Raw genomic sequence first — 23,728 nt, forward strand, 5'->3', positions numbered from 1 at the left:
CAGAGGGGAACATTTAAATATATTATGGTATCTCTACTCAAAGGATGAACCAAATCATGTGCTAGAATTGTATTGACAGAGAAAGGTGTTTATAACATATCGTTAAGTGAAAAGGTAAGTTACAAAACAGTATGAATAAGATGCTTCTATTTCATGTGTGTGTGTGTGTGCATGTGTGTGTGACAGAGTATCGTGCATGTATATACACATACATCATATAAACATAAAAGATTTTATAAGAATACACAGCAAGGTTGTCAGTGGCTATCTTTGAGTGTCTGGTTTTAAATTTACTTAGGTTGTTTTATGAATTTATTGCCTGTTTATTAAAAAACTTTTTTTTGCAATATATATTATTTTGTAGTGAGAAAAACAATAGGTATTTAAAAATTTTAAACCTAGTGATGCTGTCTATACTCCTTTGTGGAGCAACATTTTTCACGGTTTCTCCAAATGCTTGCTTAATCCCGTGGTTCTCCAAGTGTGGTCCTCGAACCAGCAGCATCAGCAAACCCTGGGAACTTTTAGGCATGCAAATTCTCAGGCCCCATCCCACATCTACTGAATCAGAAACTTTGGGGATAGGGCTGAGCAATGTGTCTTTTAGCAAGCCCTTCAGGTGCCTGAACTACTGGTTTAAGCTAATGAAAATATTAGCTTATACAGCACTGGATATTTCAATTAGTCTTCAGTGTCTTATCTGGTAGAAACAAGGAAGGCACATAAGAGGAATTCTAACACAAATCTATACTCTCCAAACCAAGTTTGTCTGCTTTATAATATCCATGGGAACCTTTCTGTTTAATTTGTGGGCATCTTCATCCTTTTCTTCTATTTACTAGCACCTTTACCATAAATTTCAAGCTTTGTTTATCTAAGGAATGTCATTGGAATATGAATTGTGGTGTGGCTTCCTTGGGGCCCTTCTTACTATTTCTCCTGCCCATCACTGCAATATCTACAGTGTTCTTTTCATCTCATACAGGCAAGTGAGAAAATTAAAGTCCTGGGTAGATCTGTGTCCAAAAAAAAAATTCATGACCTAAATTCTATTACAAGATGGTAAGCCCATGAGGGCAGAGGCCAGAGCAGTTTATTTCTAGCACATAGAAAGTACTAAGAAGCATGTTTGTTGAATAAATGAACAAAGCAAGAGAGAGAAAGAAATCCTTAGAGTTTGTTCTATTCCTATCTAAAGACTCTTCTTGTCTTCAAAGACAATATTTCAGCTCTCTACAGGTGGAGTAAGAACATGGGAAGGCACCAGTGCTGTCAGCAACCTTCCTTTCAGGCTGTAGTCTTCCAGCAAGTACTGTCTAAACCCATCCCTGGTTGGGCCATGCCCTCTCTATCTCCTTGGGACATAATCCATCTCATCTAACTGGCTTACTGAAGGTGACTGTAGCTAACTGAACTCTCTGTTTCATGCTCAGGTCTCCTCAGTACTAGCCTCGAAGACCAGGCAGGGAGCAAGAGACAATCTGTTTGTTCTCTTGGGCTGCGTAAGTCCCTTTGGAAGGGGCTTGTATGGAGGGACTCTGCATTATTGGGCTCCATTATTTCAGCTTGGTAAGTGAGAGTTTATAGAGGGTTCTTTTGAGAAGAGAGTGTTCTAACTCCAATGCAATGTATCAGCCTGAAGGCCAATTAAGAACACTTTTATTTTAATCTGCATTTTGGGGCCATTCTTGACAATAGGCTGTATGCAACAAAAATAACATTATTTCAAGTTGTTTCTCACTTTTAATTGTTCCTCTTCTAAAATCTCTTATGTTAAACTTGGGTGAGTGAGCAGTCATGGAACTCTCATTCTAATACAGATAAAGAGGGAGATGATATTTTTTAGGGTAGCCAGCCTGGTGATATCCTATTTCTTTGGGCTAATTCTGGATAAGAATAGTCAGCATCCTCAGGGGTGTCTGTCATGAGGAGTGAGGATTTAGTGCTGGGATGAGCCATCCAGGAAACCCACATAAGCAAGGTAGGGGATAAGAGGACTTCTAAGCAGTAGCCACTGGAGAAATCCAAAATGGCATACAGTGGAGTCTGGCCCTGGGTGGAAGATCTGGTGGACAGGCAAAACTTTAAATATGGGACTTAGGGGATGGCCCGGTCAAGCAGTGGTTAAGTTCGCACATTCTGCTTTGGCGGCCTGGGGTTCGCCAGTTTGGATCCCGGGTACGGACCTATTCAGCAGTTGTCAAGCCATGCTGTGGCAGGTGTCCCACAAATAAAGTAGAGAAGATTGGCACAGATGTTAGTTCAGGGCCAGTCTTCCTCAGCAAAAAAGAGGAAGATTGGTGGCAGATATTAGCTCAGGACTAATCTTCCTTAAAAAAAAGGGGGGGATTTAGTAATTGACAATTCTCCATCTAGCAGCCAATGAAGCCCAGGAATATCATGGACCTAGCTACCAAGATCCAGGGCAAGATGGCTGGATTTGAGACGTAAAGCAGGAAAGAGAACAAAATAGTGACTAGTGAAATAAGGTCGTATCCCAGGGCAGGACCATCATCACGGCCCTAGCAATTAACTAACTGTTGGTTCTTTATCTTCTTTCTGTTTTCCATAAGGCTGGTCCCAGAGTCTAGGGCAGGGAAAAATCTATGGATCAGTTTCTCAAATGTGTTCCATGGATTACCTGTACTTAGATCACCCAGGGTGCTTGTTAAAACACAGGAGACTAGATCCCTTGTCAGACCTAAAGAACACTGTGGTTGGGGAGCCCAGGAATCTGTATTTTCAAATTGGGTTATAAATGAACCTAAAATTTGAGAACCACTGCTGTGGGCAATGCATATGTGTTTTATGAGTAATGGTCAGCAAGCACAGGAGGGGCAGGATGGGGAACACAGCACATCATTACAAAAATCGAAGGCTATTTAAAAATAATTATTTATTTGAGTTGAACAGCTGGCACCAAATACTGTACTTATTTGATCGATATAGTAAGGCAAAATGTCCCGAAGAGCAGACAGTACTAAAGAAGAAATATCCCGATCCAATTCAAATAACAAATAAATATCGAACGTCTACTATATATAAAGTGGTAATAGAGAGCTTCAGAAAAGTAATGTGCTACAGGCTTAAAGTTACTTATTGGATTGTTCTCCCCAAGTCTTCTCCTTCTCTCTATTGATTCTCCCTTTAGGTGGAATGCTCATAAATCATGAAGCAGTTACTTTTCAGATGTCTCAGACAGGATCCTGCCTCAGTCTTCTCTTGCTGTTTAAGAAACAGCAAACAGAGAAATAGCAAAAGCGAAGTTTGCTACCATATTTTTCAGGAAGACTTTTTTTGGGTTCTGTGTGGTTACAGTTCTAAGGTAACACACAATGCATGCCTATATCCATCAGGGCTGGAGACAGTCAATTCAGAGAAAGATTCAGTCCACCTCAGTTGCAAAGTCCAGCTCCTATGGTTAATGGCTCAGAGCAGGGGTAGAGATGCAGGACTAAGTCTAACAGACTAGCAGTAAGAGTGGAAGTGGCAAGATGGAGTCCAGTCTTGGTTCCTAATCAGACTATTCCTTAGCTCTCTAGCCATGGGGAGTATCCATGAATAACCTTGGGGACAGCTACAGAAACTATGAGCAAGAAGGCATTCTTCTGTGTTCACTGGAAATGGAATATTCACTCCCACCACTGAAGAAGAAACATATTTCCCTCATCCTTCTGACCTCAAGGCTTAAGCAGCTCACTTTTTGCTTAGTTCAACCAACTTTCCTAGTTTGTAGGAGAAATTTGGTGGCAAGTTGAGGGACTACATTCGATTTTGCATTGAGGTCCATGTTTATTCGTTATACCATTGATCAATCTGCCTGTGTGACCCTGGATGGAAGAAATGCATATGTCTGAAATAATTTTCAACTTTTTATGGAATTGTTTAAACACTTTGTCAATGTACTTATGAACATAAACGTGGGATTTCACCTGTCTGTAGAAGTCCATAAACACCTCTCCCAGCCACCTAATCATACGTGAAAACATATTTAAATTGGCCCATTCTTGAACACTGACGATACGTTATATTAGTTAGGCAAGAAGCAACTATCTAATTCAGTGCTCAAATACAGTCTGGAAGTTAAGTCCAAATGATCAAAAATTCTAAGAAAATTTTCTAATATTTTTTATTTTATTTTATTTTTCAGATGTTCTAATATTTTTAACTGTAGTTCCTGCATGTAAAATTCTAGCCTAAGAAATACTTCCAGACACTTTGGAACTAGATAGCGGGCAGCAGTACAACACAGTAAATGTACTAAATGCCATTAAATTGTTGACTTTAGAATGGTTAATTTTATGTTATGTGAATTTCACCTCAATTGAAAAGAAATACTTTATAAACTATTGTGTTCCTTATACCTGGGAACTTATATGTAAAAGGACCCTCTACTTTTTATTTCATTCTTTCCTCCTTTATATGCTGATGTAGACACATCTAAGCCACTGCTTTCAAAGGCTTTGAGCCAACATTTTCTTTCCCCTCAAATGATTTTTCTTTTCCGTCGGGCAAACAGTGATCCCGCTCACCCCTGCTCTTTATGAGCAGTTAGTTCTGCCTGGGTTTGCCATTGAGAATCTTTGGGGTTTGAGTGTGATGGAATTCAGTTTTTATTGTAGCAAACAGAAGAGAGGGATTGAAGTATTCTTGAAGGTGTTGGTGAGCTCAGCACGTCTTTGTCTTTACCCAGTTGTGGGATGTCAGGAAAGGTAGGTGAGGCAGAGTCCTTTGGGGGTTATGGATGCCACATGGTTTGTAAGCAGGTGGGCAAGTGCTCTTTGGGCTACTGCTTATAAGCCGTCACACATAGGGGCAGCTGGAAGGGAAAGGAGAGACGCTCCCCCCCAGCCCCTGCCTTTCCAACTGGTGCTATAACAAGCTGAAGCACACACTCTATAAACGCCCTATTCCCCCCCACTCAGTCACTAATGCAAGGCAGGTGGGACCATTCCTTCCTTTCTATAAGCTTCTGTTTTATGTATTAAAATAAACTCCACATTTATACATACAATTTTCCCTCATACATGATCTCATTTAATATTCATGACTCTGTGAAATAGCGAGAGTTGCAGAAGAGGACATCAAGCCTCACAGACCTCAATCGGCCTGTCTGAGACCACTTCTCTAGGAAGACACGGTAGTACCAGCACTTGAATATGGGGCTTTTAATTCAATAACCTCGTTCTTTCTACTTCATCAAGTTATTGTGCTATGCTCCCTTTTGAACTTGCTTTCAAATAGCTTATTTGCTTGTGATGGCTCTTCTAGCCAGTGCCCTTGGCAGGGCCACCATGTATAACGGTGGTGCAGTCTGTGCACTGCACACCTCCAGGGGTCACTGTTCACAAGCACTGCAGCATGCTCAAAGTTACGGCCCTGGGTGTTGGCATTCTTTTTATCTGAGTTACTGCTGGGTAGTGGGATAAAGACGGTTGTGATGTATTCCTGGCGCTCACAGCCAACCTTCACAGTCAGAGCTCTGCTGTGGAGTGAGACCAGTTGAACCATGCCAAAGAGTCAGCTGCACTTGCTTCACACACTTAATGTTATTTTCTCAATGTTTTTTGAAGTCAAGAGGCCCCTTCACAACTGACTTTTACATTTGTTAATATAAACATAATATAAGGCACTTTATTTAGAAGGGAACTGCAACTCAATTATTCAAACTTTAAGTTTCATGTGTCACAAGAAGCAAGAGTAAATGGAGAAAAGGGATGTGATGGTTAATTCTATGTTAACATGACTGGACCACAGAGTGCCCAATATTTTGCTAAACATTATTTCCGGGTGTGTCTGTGAGGGTGTTTCTGGATGAGATTAGCATTTAAATTGGCAGGCTGAGTAAAGCAGAGTGCCTTCTCCAATGTGGCTGCGCATCATCCAGTCCAGTGAGGGCCTGAACAGAACAAAAAGGTGGAGGAAGGGAAAATGCACTCTCAGCCTGACTGATGAGCTGGGCCATTGGGTTTCTCCTGCACCTGGACTAGGACTTACACCATCGGCGCTGCCGGATCTCAGGCCTTGAGACTCAGGCTAGAACTCCACCACTGGCTTTCCTGGGTCTCCAGCTTGCAGAGGGCAGACTGTGGGACTTCTGGGCCCCATAATCATATGAGCCAATTCCTTATAATGAATCTCTATAGATACAGTTTCCTTTATATCTATCTATCTATCTTTCTCACCTCCTTCATAAATATAATCTCCTATTGGTTCTGTTTCTCTAGAGAACAATGACTAATACAGGCGATGACAGGGAAATCAATTCAAACATAATAATGACAAGTTACCAAAACACTATCTATTAGAACTAAATAACGTCCACACTAAAGACAGTCTTGAGGAAATCTTTAAGAAGGGTCATATCTTTGGCACCAACAGAAACAAGGGTAATACCTTTAGAAAACGATTCATCTCTCAACCGTCAGAGATACACTCTTGCATGTAGGGTTGCAAAGAATGGATGTTAGCAGATACATTTAGCACATAAAGTTTAGTATTTTTCATTTCAAAGCATTCAGTTACCTAGATACTCATGATGGAATTGACAGTATGTAATGATTAGATATTTACCAGCATCTGTCTATGGGCAAAAAATATCTATCTCCCATGATTTGTACATAGTGAGTCTGTCTTTCACATACCACAAACACGAGTTTCTGAAATAGGATATATAAAGAAATATATTCATGCATAACAAATAATCTACAGATAAAGAATATTCTGAAGTTAGGAAAAGGTAAGCTGTTAGGAGTGACCTTAGCAAGTCGCTTCACCTCTTTGAATCTCAGTTTTCACAGATGTAAATGGAGATAATACTTTCTCCTGTACATTATCTGGCCAGACATCTACTCTGGTTGGTTGTGGGAATCAAATAGTTACTACAGGTGAAAGCACTCTGTGAAATGTGAAGCACTTGGCAATACATAAAACATCCTACTTTACTTGCACATGGTTTATAGTGAAGCACACTCAAACATACATCTCTGTAATAGAAACAAATACTGAGAAATACAGCTGGACAGACAGATAAGGGAATGAAATATCTCTTGATTGAAAAAAGACAAGTAGAAGATAGGAGGAAAACAGCAGGTAGACAGTTGCCTACAGGTGGTAGGTAGGTAAAAAAATGTAAGGTCAGATGAGGACAAACCCCTTCACTCTCTGGGGGTGGAGAAAAAGAGGCTTAAAAGAATTATGTCAAGTTAACTGCATTAGCCAGCTGGAACAACAGCAACAGATGTACGGCGTTAACCTTTATAGGGACACAGGCAATACTTTAGGGGCAGCGGACGACCCACGTGTAAAATAGAAGTTTTAAAAAATGAAGCAATTTGTATTATTATTGGTGTGTTAATAACCATGTTTGCAGGAATGGAGTTATTTAAATTCAACTCTTCTAAAAAAGAAGACCAGCATTACTATGGGCTAAATGAATAGCATCCCCCAAAATTCCTATGTTGAAGCCCTACCCAGTACATGACCGTATTGTAGACAGGTCCTTTAAGGAGATGTCATAAAGGTGGAGCCTTGATCCAACAGAACTGGTGCCCTTTAATAAAAGCGAGAGACGCCAGAGCTTGCTTCGTTGTCGGAGGACACAGTGAGAAGGCAGCTGTCTTCAAGCCAGGAAGAGAGCCCTGGCCAGAACCCCACCATCCTGGCACCCTGACCTCGGACTTCTGGACTCCAGAACGGCGAGAAAACAAGTTTCTGTTGTTTCAGCCACCCATTCTGTAGTATTTTGTTATGGCAGCTCAAGCTGACTAATACAAGCATAATGAAGCAAAATGAAGCACATTTTGTCAACATAAGAGCTGGTATTTTTGGCAATTCATCCTAAAATGTATTGAGAGGGTAAAGTCATAGATTAAACGACTTAGTAATTTCATTTAATAGACAGCAGGATAACTAGTTTCTTTGAGAGTCTCAGGTTTCTCATAATCCAATTATAATTTTACCTTTTTTCTTAAAACATATTCATGGTTTAACTACAGTTATTAAATTTACATACTGAAACCCACTGCTGAACTTAACTCATATTAATAATAATTACTTATATCAATAATAATTCTGCTACTTTGTACTTATTGCAATGTGCTTTTGTCTGCAAGGAAGCTTCATTACCTGGAAAATACTGATCACAACTATTATTCTTGAGAAACATCAAAACAAAGGAAGCAACCATAAGGTGAAAGGATTGAGTAAAAGAACCACAGGGAATGGAACCGTTCTGGAGTTTGCAGTTAATCTGCATCAGCTCCAAAGTACAAATTACAACCCTAACCCCAACCAATTGCCTTACAAAACTGAGAAGTGAGAAATGTGTCAGGATTATTGCAATTCTAAAACACTAGAGAAAATGAATACAAAAGAGCAGGAGTTTTTTTTTTGGTGGTGCAGGGGGAGGAGTGTGGAGACGGTTTTGGATGTATTGGAAGTGAGAGGCTTTTATTCAAGTGGTGCTGTCTAGGAAGCAATTAAAAATATGGATCTGTAGGTCAAAAGAGTGATGTGGCTGGAAAAGTAGTTCTGGAAGTCATCATGCATTCATTCAACAAATATTGATCATCTAATTTGCAGGGTGGCCAATCATTTTGGTTTGCTCAGGACTGTCCCGATTTGAGCCCTGAAAGCCCCAGGAACCCTGTCATGCCTAGGCAAGCCAGGATGATTGGTGATGCTAACAAGACAGACATGGTCCCTGCTCCTTTTGAGCTTTCATTCTAGGAGAGCAGTCAGATATCTGAAGGGATCAGAAAGTTCAAGGAGGATCACAGAGTGGAAAGAGCAAGGCTGAGGACCCCCAACCTTTACGTGGGTACAGAGGCAGGAGGAGGAAGAGTGGAATGGTGTCATAGAAGTCCAGTGAGAAGAGAATGATAAAATGCAAAACATTTCTCAGGAGCTCTTGTAAAGCAATGGAACAATGGATGAAGGTCATGAACAGGTAATTCCCAGAAGCAGAAAAACAAATGCCAGTAAGCATGAAAGATGATAACGTTCAACTCTATTAATCATAGAACTGCAAATGAAAACACGTGATAAGATCTTTTTGCTTATTGAACTTATAGAGGAAAATAATAACACTTATTGGTGTCTAGACAACAAGGAAATGGTCACTCTAGGACACAGTACCAATAAAAATGGGCATAACTTTGCTGAGAATATAGTTTGGCAGGAGGTATAAAATTCCACTTTTAGAAATGCAGCCTACTCTTTGCATAAAGATTTGTGTACAAAGCAGTTCAACAATTTCTAGTCTATATCTTGGCCAGATTCTAGAAGAGATTTTAATTTACCAGTGTTAATATAAACAAGAAAACTGAGAGTAAAATTCCCCACCATAATTACTAATTCGCAAAATGTGTGGGACAGAATTCTGCTCAAGTTTCTATTTTTCTGATTCTGAGAAATTAAAAAACAGAGAAACTTCCAAAACCTACAATAAACAACTACGTCCCAATAGCCCAGCTTGACAATTCAACATTTGGTCATATTTGCAAGTGATTTTTAAAAAATATTAATAGACTGTTTTTTTTTTTTTTTTTTTTTTTTTATTGCCTTTGTTTTTTTTTTTTTTTTTTTTTTTTTTTATTAATGTTATGATAGATTACAACCTTGTGAGATTTCAGTTGTACATTTTTGTTAGTCATGTTGTGGGTACACCACTTCCCCCTCCGTACCCTCCCCCCACCCCCCCTTTTCCCTGGTATTAATAGACTGTTTTTTAGAACAATTTTAGACTTATAGAAAAACCAAGCAGATAGTGCTGAAAATTCCCACTTAGCAACTCCCTGCACCAATGTTCCCTGTTTTGAACATCTTACATTAATATGGTAAGTTTGTTACCATTATTGAACCAATACTTGCACACTTTTATGAGCTATAGCCTATAGTTTATTCAGATTTCCTTAGTTTTTACTTAATGGCCTTCTCCTGTTCCAGGATCCCACATTACATTTAGTTGTCATTTCTCCTCACGCTCCTCTTGGCTGTGACTTCTTCTCAGGTTTTCTTTGTTTTTGACGACCTTGACCATTTTGAGGAGTAGTGGTCACGTATTTTGTGAGATGCCCCTCTGTTGGAATTTGCCTAATATTTTTCTCATTATTAGACTGGAGTTACAGGTTTTTGGGAAAAGATCAGAGAAGTAAATTGCCATTTTCATCCTATCAAGGGTATTACTATCAGCATAATTTATGAGTGTTTATTGACCTTGATCATCTGGCTGAGGAAGTGTTTGTTGGGTTTCTTCACTGTAAAGTCACTTCACCCATCCCCCATTTTCATACTGTACTCATTAGAAGAAAGTCACTATACGCAGTCCACACTTGGAGGTGAGAGTTATGCTCCCTTCCTTTAGGGTGGAGCATTTACATAATTTACATAATCTACATAATTTGGAATTATTCTGCACAGGAGATTTGTCTCTTCTCCTTCATTTATTAATTTATTCAATCATTTATATCAGTAGGGACTCATAGATAATTACTTCATATTTTGGGTTATAATCCAATGCTACTTTCTTTTTCTGCTCAAATTATTCCAGCTTTGGTCACTAGAAGCTCTTTCATTTGGCTCCTAGGTCCCTTTGACATACCCCCATCGTTGTGGCAACTTTTTTTTTTGAAAAACTACTTACTTTCTGGCACTATTAGATGCTCCAGGCTCATCTTGTGCATTTCCCGCTCCAGAACCTAGAATCACCGATTTCCCCAAGGAGCCCTTGTTCCTTTTATTGGAGAATGGGATTAGAAACCAAGATCTGGGTGCTAGATGTGCTTGTTGCTACTGCAGTGTCATCTCTTTTAGGCTTCTCTGCTGACAGCAAGGAATTATATGTGCATATACTAATCTGTGTATATACTCATATTTATAAGTATTTCCATAGGTAACCTTCTGTGCTCTATATTATCAATCTTTAAAAAAATTTTTTTTGTTGAGGTATAACTAACATAACATTAGTTTCAGGTGTACAATGTAATGATTCATATTAATCTCAACCTATATTAAGTTAAACATGAGTTCTCCATAAACTCCATAAACTAATGTCTCCAACTTTAACCCATTACCACATGGATCTTTCTAGCCTCCTCTTCCTGCTGATCTGTACACCTTGACTCCAACTGTGAGAAACGTGGATCCCACCCTCTGACATTCTTTTACTTAATTGTTCAGTTCCAGCATACATGTATAGCAGTATCAGAATTGTTAGCCTCCACCCCAGTGGGAAAGAATTTTATTGACAAGTGTATGGTACTTAAGTGCAGTTCCTTTTGCCTTTAGTCTTACAGACTCCATTCATTTCCAATAGATATTTTTTAAATAAAAGAAATAAAATATAACAGATACAGTTGAATTCCCCTTTGATCTGTAAATCCAGGCTGATCTTCCTCCTTCCCAAGATGCACATATTATTATAAATTTGTTATATATTATTGTTAAAAATTATTACTTATTATAAATTTATATTTAACATATAAAAAGTACCATGCTCAGACCTGATTTCTAACTCCATACTTAAAAATACGGATTCCAGTCATATTGCAGTGCCTGTGGAGCCTGGTCCTTGCAACCACTGTCCGGTGACTGGGTCCTTCTGCTGGCATGGATACATCGCCCAATGCCTGGCCCACAGCAGGCTCTCACTTCTCATCCTGCTGCCTTGCAGGGGTCGGCCCCGGGCAGTGTGTCTAAGGGTTCTTTCAAATCTGGCTGTGTGTGTACAGATCCTGCCAAGGTCTTTCAGTGCTGCTTTGAAAGCCTTACAAAAAAAGCTGAATTGCCCATGCATATTGCTGATCCACAGTTCTAAGAAAGGTTTCTTTTGGGGACAGAGCAGACAGGCTAGAAGGAAGCCTGGCATGTGCACCATGGGCCTGAGAACTGGACAGAAGGAAAGCTGGCTCATTAAGTGTTAACTGTCTAAATGACAACAGCAGCATTATTAATGGGTATCTATTAATAAGATCTGGGCTCATGAAAGTCTACTGCAATTTAGAAATGTTCCCTTCAATATATGCCCCATCTATAGTTGGAATTTCACATTTATAAGCCCTTCTAATGTCTTATGTAGTATCCTCTTCTCTCCTTAGATGGTATTAAATTGACTCAGTATTTTAAAACGCCTTTAAGTGATTTTTATTAAAAGGAATATACATTTAATATTATCATCTCTCTTTCCTGTTGGAAATAACTGAGTTATATGTTAGAAAGCCTTTATAACATGTGGAAATGTTTATCTCATCCATATTTCCTAGGCTCTAGCAGCTGGGTCAAAATCATTGCCACAAAATAGGATTTACCTGGCTTTGCATCTACCCTCCGTGGAGCTCAGAATCCCTTGAACTCCTCTGGAAGAGTTCTGGGAGATTTCAGGTATGCTGTGGGGACTACTGGTCTCGGCGTTGCTACTCTGCCATTTCACCTTGTTGGGCCTTCCTTGTCTAAGGCAGTGTCATGAGAAGCACCAGCCAAAAGCAGCTGCTGGTTTGTTGGGGCCTGAAAGGTGCAGCTGCTGCCATCAGTACCCACCAAGGACCAAGATGCTAGAACTGATCCTGAAGACATTTATGCCAAGGTTACGGGTGATGAATGTCAAAGCCAAGTGTTCACACAGCAGGTTGTCCTCCTCTCCTACCACCCCATACAGCTGCCCACATGCTAGTGTTGCCTTCTCTGGTCACTGCAGATGTACAGGTTCCCACGCTATGGAGGTTTCAAGGTCTTCACTGTCCACAGCTCCATCTGCTGAGTCCCTTCCCTTCCCACTTCCCAATCTTAGGACACAGGCTGGGTGGTAGATACATGCACCTGTACTCAGACCCATCCCTCCCTTCCATGCTGGCTCATTTCCTTGGGACTAAACTCATATGTCTTGGTTTACCATTCCTGGAGATATGAAATCTCATAGGCTTTTCATGTAACTATCCTTTGAAGGGGCCCTCTACCATTCTACTCATCTGTGCTAACTTGTCTGAATCCTGGGATAAGGGCAGTTTATTTAGACTCATTCTAGGATTCATCTTCTAGTCATTTTGGTGATTGTGCCTATTATAAAGTAACAACTCATTTATCCAGCGCCACTAGCTTTTCCACATGAGAGGGAGGAATATGGTTTTCAAAGTATGGGCCCTGGGCCAGCAGTTTCAGCATCTTCTGGGAACATGTGAGAAATGCAAATTCTTTTCTCAGGCCCCATCCAGTTCTAATGAAGGAGAAACTCTGGGACTGCGGCCCAGCAATTTGTGTTTTCATGAGCACTCCCGGGTCCTGATTGGGTGCCACTATTGCTGACTATCCTACATTATAGATTTGCTTGATTGCCACTCTTGTTGCCATTTACCGTCTTCAATTAGCCTCCACATTTCCCATAAGCTGGTAGTTAGATTTAGAGCCTTGATTATACTCAGGTTCATTTTTTTTTAGGCAAGAATACTTCACAGATGATGCTGTGCTTTCCTGTTACATCCATCATGAGGCAAATAAGATCTGTTTGACCCAAAGTTGGTTAAGGTTAAGAAGGACCAGCACTCAGGTGGCTTCTGCATGATGCCTGCTTTACCAAATGGTTTTACCAACCTCTGATGATTGTTGTCTGGACCTATTATTTCCTTTGGGATTGCAAAATAATGATTTCTAATATCACCCATTCTGCATTTATTAATCATTTTCAGCCTTTTGTTGTTGCTGCTGCTTATTTGGGACCATGACAACCTCCATGGCACATTTATAGTACAGCCATTTGCCACATAATGATATTTTGGTCAACGATGGACCACACATACAACAGTGGTCCCATAAGATTAGTACCATATAGCTTAAGTGTGTAGTAGGCTATCCCATCTAGGTTTGTATGAGTATACTATATAATGTTCGCACAATGACAAAATCACCTAATGATGCATTTCTTACAATGTATCCCCATCATTAAGTGACACAAGTGTAAAAGCAGCATCAATTAATGTAACCCTTTGTTTACAAATTTTAAAAAATCTTTAGAGAATTTTTTGATAACCCTTATGATAATCACAGACCCCCAATTTACATGATTTGCATTTGCTTAGAAAACACTCATTTAATTAGCGAAGAAATTACAATTTAACAATTTTGAGTCTGGGTTCTGATTCTAAATCAATTACCGTCTACCTGCGTGTCTGTGTTAAGCCAAGCAGGCTGTTCAACCAAGATCTGTCAGTTAGATCTGTTTCTAAACGCCTCAGCCACCTTTACTCTATGATGACAACAATATCACATATTCTTACCTTCCTGATAAGCATGTTAAAACGTTCCAAGATAATGTTTCTCAGAGCACTTTGGGTGACATTATAAAAATGTGTCTCTTAGACCTGACGATTTAACCTATGGGATAGAACTATGTTTCTCAAACCTTTGGACAGCAACCTAGAGCAAGAAACCTATTTTACATTGGGACGCTGTTTACACACACACACACACGTTAGAAACAGAAAGTCTTGGTCTCTACCACAGACCTGCAGAATCAGAAATTCTGGGAGTGGGTTCAGTATTGTTTCACCAGTAATTATTAACTATACATGCAATCCACCCTGATGCTTTCTATTTTATTTTCTTCAGTTCTATTCTATTTTGTTCCACTAAAAATTGCTACAAGCAACCCACCGGGTTAGAATGATTTCCTGATTCACTATTAGACTGCAACCCACATTTTCAAAAATGTGTAACCCTTCAAAGAAAAATCTCTTCTCCTAGCTAGTTCTAAAATCACTCTCCACCAGATTGTACATCCTTACCATTTGGTTGCCTGTGTACGAGTGTCCTTGATCTCAGGCATACACAAATAATTGCAATGCAACATGGTGCTGCTAAAAGAAAAAGTATAAAACAGGTTCACAGAGGTGGGTGCCATTGATTGAACTAGAGGCACAAAGGAAGGCTTTACAGTGAGGATAAGAATTCATTCATTTATTCATCACTTACGTGAAGAGGAAGATACGATAAATGAAGGGCAGGATTCTTGCCCTTTCTGAGGCTGGGAGCTGGATGGGAACGAAAACAGGACATGGGACAGGCAAGCAGATATGAAGGGAGAAAGAGCCTGGTAGTGTCTGTCAGTCAGGACTCACAGACCTTAGACAAGATGGAAGCTGTGAGAAGGCTGGCTGTCGATGAAGGAAGCAAAACTTGAACTAGCCCTTAGATAAAAAGGATGCAAATGGAGAGATGGGGGTGAAGGTGGGAAAAGACCTTCTAGATGGAGTTAGAGGCCTCCTTCTATAATGTTTGCAGTTATAAATGAGGAGGGTGCTTTTAAGAGGCAACTAGAAGCCTGGCAATAATAACAACAAAGCTTTTATTTTTATCAATAACACTTGCTATGAAGTTATGAGTTAGGTACTACTATTCCTAAGGTTGAGGAGGTCTAATTAACTTGGTCACATAGCAAGTATATGGCAGAGCGAGGATCTTAGCTCAGGTCTACAGAACTTCAAAGTTCATGGTCCTATCCATGATGCTCTGTGGCATGACTGGGACAGAGCTCATGTTAAGAGCCAGCATGCAATGGTATGTCATGGCTTTTAAGGGATGGGTGGCTCACGTGGGGACTGGCTGAGGAATGTGGACCTAATTCTCCAGGCCTCTGATTACTATGACTTGGTCAGCTATGAGATGTCAATTGTTACTGCAAAGGAATCACTGAAGATTGTGAATGAAAAATTATTAGGGCTACAAACAGTGACATTCTTACTAATTTCCATTCTTATATTCATTCAGGGACTAAAAGGGGCAGGGTACCACAAATTGCCCATGACCTGAAGCCTATCTCTCTTATGCCTTGGGCCATAAAAATACCTGGCTCTGCCCAAAGGAGTGCTGCACAAATGGGAATCATAGGTTGAGGAGTGGTATTGGAAAAACAAGTGGAGAGTTACTTCTGTAGGATATGAAAGATGATCTATGCAGTTTACCTTTCCCCTAGAGAGGGTTTGCACTTTGAATTAGGTCTGAAGTTGCCTCGGCTTTAGAGAAGTCATCTCCACTGGAGAAGTTTGTTTCCCCTTGGAATAGGCCCACTAAAATCCTGACTTGGAGTTGGGTAGCTTGCCTGGTGCCCCCTGATTTTGCATATAAGACTGATTCAGTCACTGTAGTCTCAGCTCAGACGTCACTTCCTCAGCTAAACCTTTCATGTAAATTAGTCATTCATGTACCTATTACAACACCTTGGCTACTGTTTCTTTTTGTGCGTTATCACCAGCTAAAATGACCTTTTTAAATTTCATTTATTTCCTTGTTCATTATCTGTTTTGTCCTCTGCTACAAGCTCCAAGAATGCAGGGTTCTTCTCTGTCTTGTTCATTGCCATGTTCCCATGCCTAGAATAGTGCCTGGCACATAATAAAAGTTCAATAAATACTGTTGGATGAAGAGAAGGCAGCTCATAGGAGTGGTGTATTGTGGGTTGGCAATCTTGCCAGTTATTTTTTTCTTCCAGTAGACTTTGTTCTCGGTGAGTCCATGGAAAGATTAGGAAGAAGTGAACAGCCTAATCCTCTCTCCCAGGGGGTCAATTACTTGGGTTGAGACCTTTTAGCCATCTAAAATAAAATCTCAGATTCCTTAGAAACCTTAGGGAGAATGCAGGACTGACTCCTCATTTTACAGATGAGGAAACTGAGTTTTCCCGAAAGATTAAATGACACACCAGAACCCACGCAGCTGGGTTAGTGGAGAAGAGCCAGAACTAGAACTTAGAATTTCTAAGCCCAGCCTTCTCTTTCTACTTTACACAAGGGCTTCCATAATGCTTTCTTCAAGTGAGAACTTAACTGATCAATGGACACACATTCTAGTTATGAGTGAAGTACATTGCACTTAAGTAGTATTGCAGAAGAAGAAAATGTCTGATAAAAATGAGTTAACATTCTTTTCTTCCCTCTAATACCTCTGCGATTATCTATTTCACTAACAGTACACAATTTAACTCAGTGCTTAAACATAGAATTTTGGTAAATCACCATGTTTGTCACTGGGAAAGGTGAAAAAATGAAAAGGACATCATCCCTGATCTCAGTCACAAACAACTAACCACAGTGAAAGGCAGTGTTGTAATAAAAGTGTAAAATGGGTATGCAGAGGTGGGTGCCATTGATTGGACCTGGAAGCACACTGAGAACAAGAATTTCATCAAGCAGAGAGAAGACACTGCAGATGGGGAAATGGCAAGAGGTCCGAAGGTGGGCAATGATGTTCAAAGAATGGTACGCAGCCTTATGAGCTGGAAAGAGAGGTGTGTCATAGATGGTCATTCTGGAAAGGAAAGCAGAGGGCCTTGAGACTCATATTAACAATTCTTTATTTCATTCTTTTTGGATATCACTGAGTTTTTGAGTAGGGGGCAAACATAATCAGATATGTCTCTTAACAAGGTAATTCTGGTGTGAAATGCTGAGAAGAAAGAAGCTGCTGTTGGAGGGACTAGTTAAGAGTCCAAGTGACAGAAGATGAGGGTCTGAACCTGGGTGGTGTCCAAAGTAATGGAATGAGAATGACAGAGGAGAGGGACAGTAAGTTTGAAAACCACGTAGAGATTCCAGTAGACAGGGACGAATTGAAGATAACCGGCAGTGAAGATGCTGGGACAGCTAAGGTCGAGGTGATATCTTTGGAGAGCAGCGTTTCTTGCTGAGATAGTTAGCAAACTGGGCCAAACGGAGGTGAGGAGATACTCTGAGGTGGATGAGTAGGGGCAGGCAGGGGGTTCATGCTGGATGTCCTCTGTTTCTCAATAAAGAGAGAAATGAGATCTTTTGCCAAGGAGGAAAGAGAGCAGACATGCTTTGTGATTAGACAAGTGAAAAAGAGCTACACAAAATACACATCATGGGCTCTTCTAGGAGACATAGTCCCTAATTTAATGAGTGGTTTATTGATATTTATCTATACATATATCGTAAAAAGGAGTGTTATTCTCACTTGTTCTGCTTGGCAAATATCAATGTCTTGTACAAAATGACTATACAATGTCAATTAATGATAGCACATGTCACTGAATCCTTAATAGTCCTTCTTGCCAAATAAATCCTATGTAAGTCTACTTTTAAGCAAAATTTAACTGTAGGAACCATACAAAAGAAGTATAACCATTGCTCTTTAGGGAAAGGCTATCATGCTTTTCCAAACTTCATTTTGAAAAATGCAAATTGAGATTAAAATGTATGCACTTTGCATTTTGTTTATAATGCATCCACAGTCACACTAAAAGCAAATCCCTCCATCATAGCTTCCAGAAAATGCCCATTTGTCTGTCACTCAACAAGAGCAAGTACACAAGGCAATTAGTCACAAAGTTGAAATGAAGTGTCAGAGAATTTTCAGTCAGCTTTCTAAACCTTGGCAAGAATCAGGACTATTTTTATTTTACAAATGGCCCTTCTAAGTGAATTGATTGTGACTGGGAACTCTGTCTCATGTGAGGGGGAAACACATGCCATCACTCTGATTTCCTGACTCAGGCTGGGCAGTTCCTGCCCACAGCAGCTTAGTTAACAGTGAAAGGCAAATGGAAAAATCCGTGCTGAACAGCAAGCCTGATGCCCCCAAACACAAATCAGGAAGCTAGTTTCTCTTTATTTTCCTACTGCAAGGATTGCCAGGAGACACTGGAATGTTAGCTCTGCGCTTCTTCATTACTTAGGATACATAGGACAGATCGGAACACATTTGGAGACCAACAGCAGGAATATTAGAGTGGATGGGATGGCAAACACGGTAAGGGATTTTAGAAGAAGCAATTTACCCATGTTTAGATTCAGTTGATTTCCAAGGGTGTTGAAGCTCTCAAGTTTTGAGATGGTTGGGGATGCAGAGCTTAGCTCCAGTTACCTGCTACTCACTGATTTAGAAAATACAGGAGACAGAAGAACCTGAAAGCTTGAGAGAGGAAAACCTAGTGCAGTGGTCTCAACTTGAGCAGCATCAGAATCACCTGGAGGGCTTGTTCAAACACAGACTGCTGGACCCAACCCCAGAGTTCCTGGTTCTGTAGGTCTGGGCTGGGGCCAGAGAATCTGTATTCCAAGCAGCTCCCAGGTAACACCGTTGCTGCTGGTATGGGACCACACCTGAAGAAGCAGCAGTAAAGTTCCAATCCCGAGTGAAGGCATGGAGAGTGGACTTTACTGCAAGGCTAAAGGAATTAAGTTTATTCTGTAGAAAGAGGATGAAGAGGCAAACCATGTTACCAACCTGGAGGTCCGGATCAGAAATTCACTTCATATCAACAACAGGCAGAACTGGAGAAAGTGGTGTTCAGTGGCAAGGAGACCTATTGTAAAGTTAGGTATAAGGGAAACATTTGGCCATCAAAGTTAAATGGCGAATTCTTCAAAAGAGTGATCTAAAAAGGAAATCCTTCATAATTTTAATTCAAAAGTATTAACTTTGAGACTTGTAGCTCACAAAATAAGTGCATTTGAAAGAAGCAAAAAATGTAATTGTTTTCAAAACAATGTTAACCAAGCCGTTTGGAATTAAAAAAAAAATAGAATCTGGCATAAGGAGTTCTCATTGGCTGAATCCAGGTCGCTTCCTACTGTGTTCCTAGCACCAGATGACAGTCAGAGAGGCTTAAACTGTGACTCCCGAGGCCTGAGCCACCCATTTAATGAAAATGTGACTGGCTCTGCCTGTGAGAGAAACTCTTTATCTGAATCTTTCTTGAGGGGGTTGGGTGGGAAAATTACAAAGATATAAACTTCTCATTGACCTTCATATGTGGACATATTCTGCTTTGTCTTAAAATTGCAATTGAAGACACAAGCTGTCATTAAAAAAACAAAAGACACAGGATAAGTTCCTTTGACAATTCAGTATTATAAAATACTTTTCTTCAAGAACTGCCATATTTCCTTTTTAACCACATGATAAAAATGTGAAATTTACTATGTTCTTCTTTTGGTCATGGCAGCCAGGAACCCCAGAGCTAAATTTTCTGTCCAAGTCTGGCAGCTTTCCTTGAAATGCCTTTCTGGTATGGTTGTTTCTCCCTAGATCCTTATTTCTTAGCCAGTAATTTTTTCTGTCTCTTTTAATGTGAAAAGAAAAAAGCAAAAACAAAAACTTACTGTTTCTTATGATATAAATTCCTGTCAAAAGCTTTTCAGTGTAGATATGGTTACACGTAATGAATTTAAAAAAATACATAATCCTATTTAGTCACAAATATTTATAAAATATATAAAAGTCTCTCTGTTTATAAAGATAAGGCTGACCCTCAGGCAGGATATTCTTTTAGGGGGCCATAGTGGTGTAGTAAAGAACATGAGCTTTGAAATGAGGCTGCTAGGATTTGAATACTGTCCTGGCCACATTGGCTGTGTGACCCTAGATACGTCATTTAACCTCTGTGGGCCTCAGGTCTCTCATCTCTAAAATGGCCTTAATTACAATATCAACCTCCAAAGATTCATGGGAGGACTAATTAATGCTTTGAATAAAGTGCTCTGAACAGAGCTTGGACCACAGTAAGTATTTACTAAATGTTAGCTATTTCAATTAGAAACAGTGGTGATGAGATCATGCAACTCACTCAACTGTGGAGTTAAATGGTACCATCTCAATCACAGGTTCATGATTCTGGGCAACGGGAGCACTGGTTTTAATTTGGAATTAATTGGAAAGATCCACTTCCACCAAATGAGCGCTCATGATGAGAACCTTCTACGGCCATAGTGTGGCCAATGCAGAAGCCAGAGGCAGTAGACAGAGAGGAACAGAAAGATGCAGCACTTCAGAGAGAGGGAGAGACCGTTCCCAGGGAAACTGGTTGCTAAGCGCATGCATTTGGCAAAGGCCACTGGAGAAACGCAATTTCCTTGAACTACATCTAATGAAAATACTCTATACTTACAGTGAACTTTAAGCAAATGTGAAGTGAACCTGAGAATGTTGGGGAATTAGAAATAAGGATTCTGAAATCACCCTTACTCCAGCATGGGCCACTTTCTGGAAAGAGCAGTATGGATACCCAAGAGAAGACAGAGTCTGGGTGACACAAGAGGAAATCTGGAGTTGAGTATGATAGATTTAATTCTGTATTTTTGGGAAAACAATTTGGAAACTAATGTCACAATCACATGGATAGTCTATGTGGCTGTATAAAACTATGTGCAGACAATTATAGACTGTTCTCTTTTCATCATAGGTTATGTATTGTCACCCTTGGGTAATCTTTCTGATTTTTTCATAAAGTTCTGAGTTGAAGAACTGATCCCGGTACTGGTAAACAGATACTTACAGTAGACAGAATCTATTGACTACTGGGAATGAGATTATAGTGTCCAGAGTGAGCAAAATAAGTTATGAGTCTTCGTAGAACTGATGTAAAATGTTAAATAGGGCTGTATTACTCATAGTTCTCCAGAGAAAGAACCAATAGGGTGTGTGTTTGTGTGTGTCTGTCTCTAGTTTTAGGAATTGGTTTACATGATTGTGGGGGTGGCTGGCAAGTGTGAAATCTGCAGGGCAGACTGGTAGGCTGAAGACCCAAGGAAGAGCTGATGTTACAGCTTGAGTCTGAAGGCAGTCTGTAGGCAGAAATCCTCCTTCCTTGAGGACCTCAGTCATTTTCCCTTAAGGCCTTCAACTGATTGGATGAAGCCCACCCACATTATGGAGGGTAATCTGCTTTACTCAAAGTCTGCTGATTTAAATGTTAATTTCATCTAAAAATACCCTCACAGTGACATCTAGACTAGTGTTTGGTCAAATATATGGAAACGGTAGTCTAATTAGTTTGACTCATAAAATTAACCATCACAAAGGCTCTTCCTGAAATCTCAGAATTTTCACTGCAACGCAAAGCAAGGGCAATAGGCTATTGCAAGACCATAAACAGGAGTTGCTAGACACACCTCCTGGGCTGATTAAAAGGTCATCACCTTGTGCCTGTGACCCTCAATATCATCACCCACCTCCAGTCTATATAACAGAAGACTGGAGAGTAGAAAGAGATTCATTGGAGGAAAGTGGAGTAGCGTCTGCTTTGCTTGTTCCTGTCCCCAGAGTGAATGCTCCCTCCCCCATCCCCATATCCATGAAGAGAGGGAAGTTCTATTTGCAGATTGGGGAGAACATATCTTACTCCCTGACTGAGACCTGCTGAGCCAAAAGAGCCCATAGAATCTTCTCCAGTGAACACTAGAGGTGGAACACACTTAGAGATTTCTTGAGAGAACCCAATATGTGGCCCCAGGAGCTTAGGAGGATTGCAGATATGGACACTGGTTCCTGCATTCCTCCTAGAGAACTTTGAAGGCAACAATCTGATGAGAACTGCCCACGAAGGAAGGCAGAGTAAGTATTGGACAGCCTGTGCCTCCAGAGACTGGCATGGTAAAGGGTCAGGATGTGTGAGTTTCCTGTGGACTAACTGGAATCAAGACAAACAGCCAGGCTCCAGCATCTTGATGGGACTTGATCCAGGAGGGATACATGCCAAGGTGGGAACCGTGTAAGAGAAAATGAGATGGACTGCAGGGTAGGGATCGGGCTGGAAGTCCCAAGGAGACAATCATGTCAGGGTGGAGGTCCCACTGAAGGCCTCCTCACAATGAGCTCCATGGAGGAGCCAGCATTTGGGCAGCAGACACGAGGGAGGATAAGACGGCAGACAGAGTTGGACAAGTTTCTCTTTGTTTTTTCTCCTTTTCTTCCAATCTCCCTCCTTTGATTGACCTGAAGGATCCAGAAGCGCCATCTTGAGAGCTACAAGGTTGGGTGTGGAAGGAAGGAAGAACACGGAGGAATGGTGCAAGAACTGACCAGGCCCCCCTTCTCTATCCCAGACCTAAGAACCTGAACCAAGGAGAGGCAGACACTTTGATTTAGACTCACCTGGACTTTTTAATACTTGAAAGTGAGTCTTGACAGCATCTGGTTGAGAGAGCATCCCGGGTGGGGAAGGAATCCAGCAAAGCATGCCTGAAGGCAGTGATGCAAGAAAATAAATTCTCTTTCCTTTTGTGTCCTCAATTGAGTTCAGCCCTCACAGTACACTAGCTATACAAAGTTAAAAAGACTCAGCCCCATCTGAGTTCAGTATGCGTCACCACTGCCCTAATTTATCATACACTTTAGAATGCTTTGTGGCCCTTCACATGTCTGGGTACTATATCTCTGTCAACAGAGGACTAGGAGGAGGGTGAAGGCTGGGTCAAGAATTAAAGCAAAGGCTCCCAATAGAGAAACATGGCCAATTTATACAGTGTTCCCATAACTGAGCGAGTCAGGAACAGACAAAAGGTTCCCATGTGCATGGTGTGTCTCCACTGCAAATTCTAATTTATAACTTCCTGTTCCTCTAGAGTTAGGCTATCTTTTAGGTAAGTGAAATCGAAAAAGGAATTAGTGACGACTGCCGGACACACAGAATACTAGTGCTACGGCTTATATGTAGTCCCCCTTCTAATTCAATGGGGGGAGTCTGCCCCTAATTTATGAGTATTATCAATAAATACTTAAACACCTATTTCTGGGGATCCCTCTGTCACTTGCTGTGCTAGACACTATCCAAAGCAACAGGTTGAACTTTTTCAGCCTGTAGGAATAGATAACTCTGTTATTTATGTCCAGCTTCTGCTCTGAGCCACCCTGGTATTAACTAATTTTATTACCTCCCCTGTAAACCTTGGTCTCCCCTTCCCTTTCCCATTGAGACTTCTTGTTTAATCATGTGAAAATAATA

The 23,728-nt window shown here is 40.5% G+C and overlaps 1 protein-coding gene across 2 annotated transcripts in view; it reads right to left on the bottom strand.

Moving 5' to 3' along the window:
- Positions 1 to 23,728, bottom strand: part of NWD2 (NACHT and WD repeat domain containing 2) — a 161,243-nt gene that overhangs the window by 18,342 nt on the left and 119,173 nt on the right. The window lies entirely within an intron of this gene.

Source organism: Equus caballus, chromosome 3 (genome assembly GCF_041296265.1).
Source record: "Equus caballus isolate H_3958 breed thoroughbred chromosome 3, TB-T2T, whole genome shotgun sequence".
In the NCBI taxonomy this organism is placed as follows: Eukaryota; Metazoa; Chordata; class Mammalia; order Perissodactyla; family Equidae; genus Equus; species Equus caballus.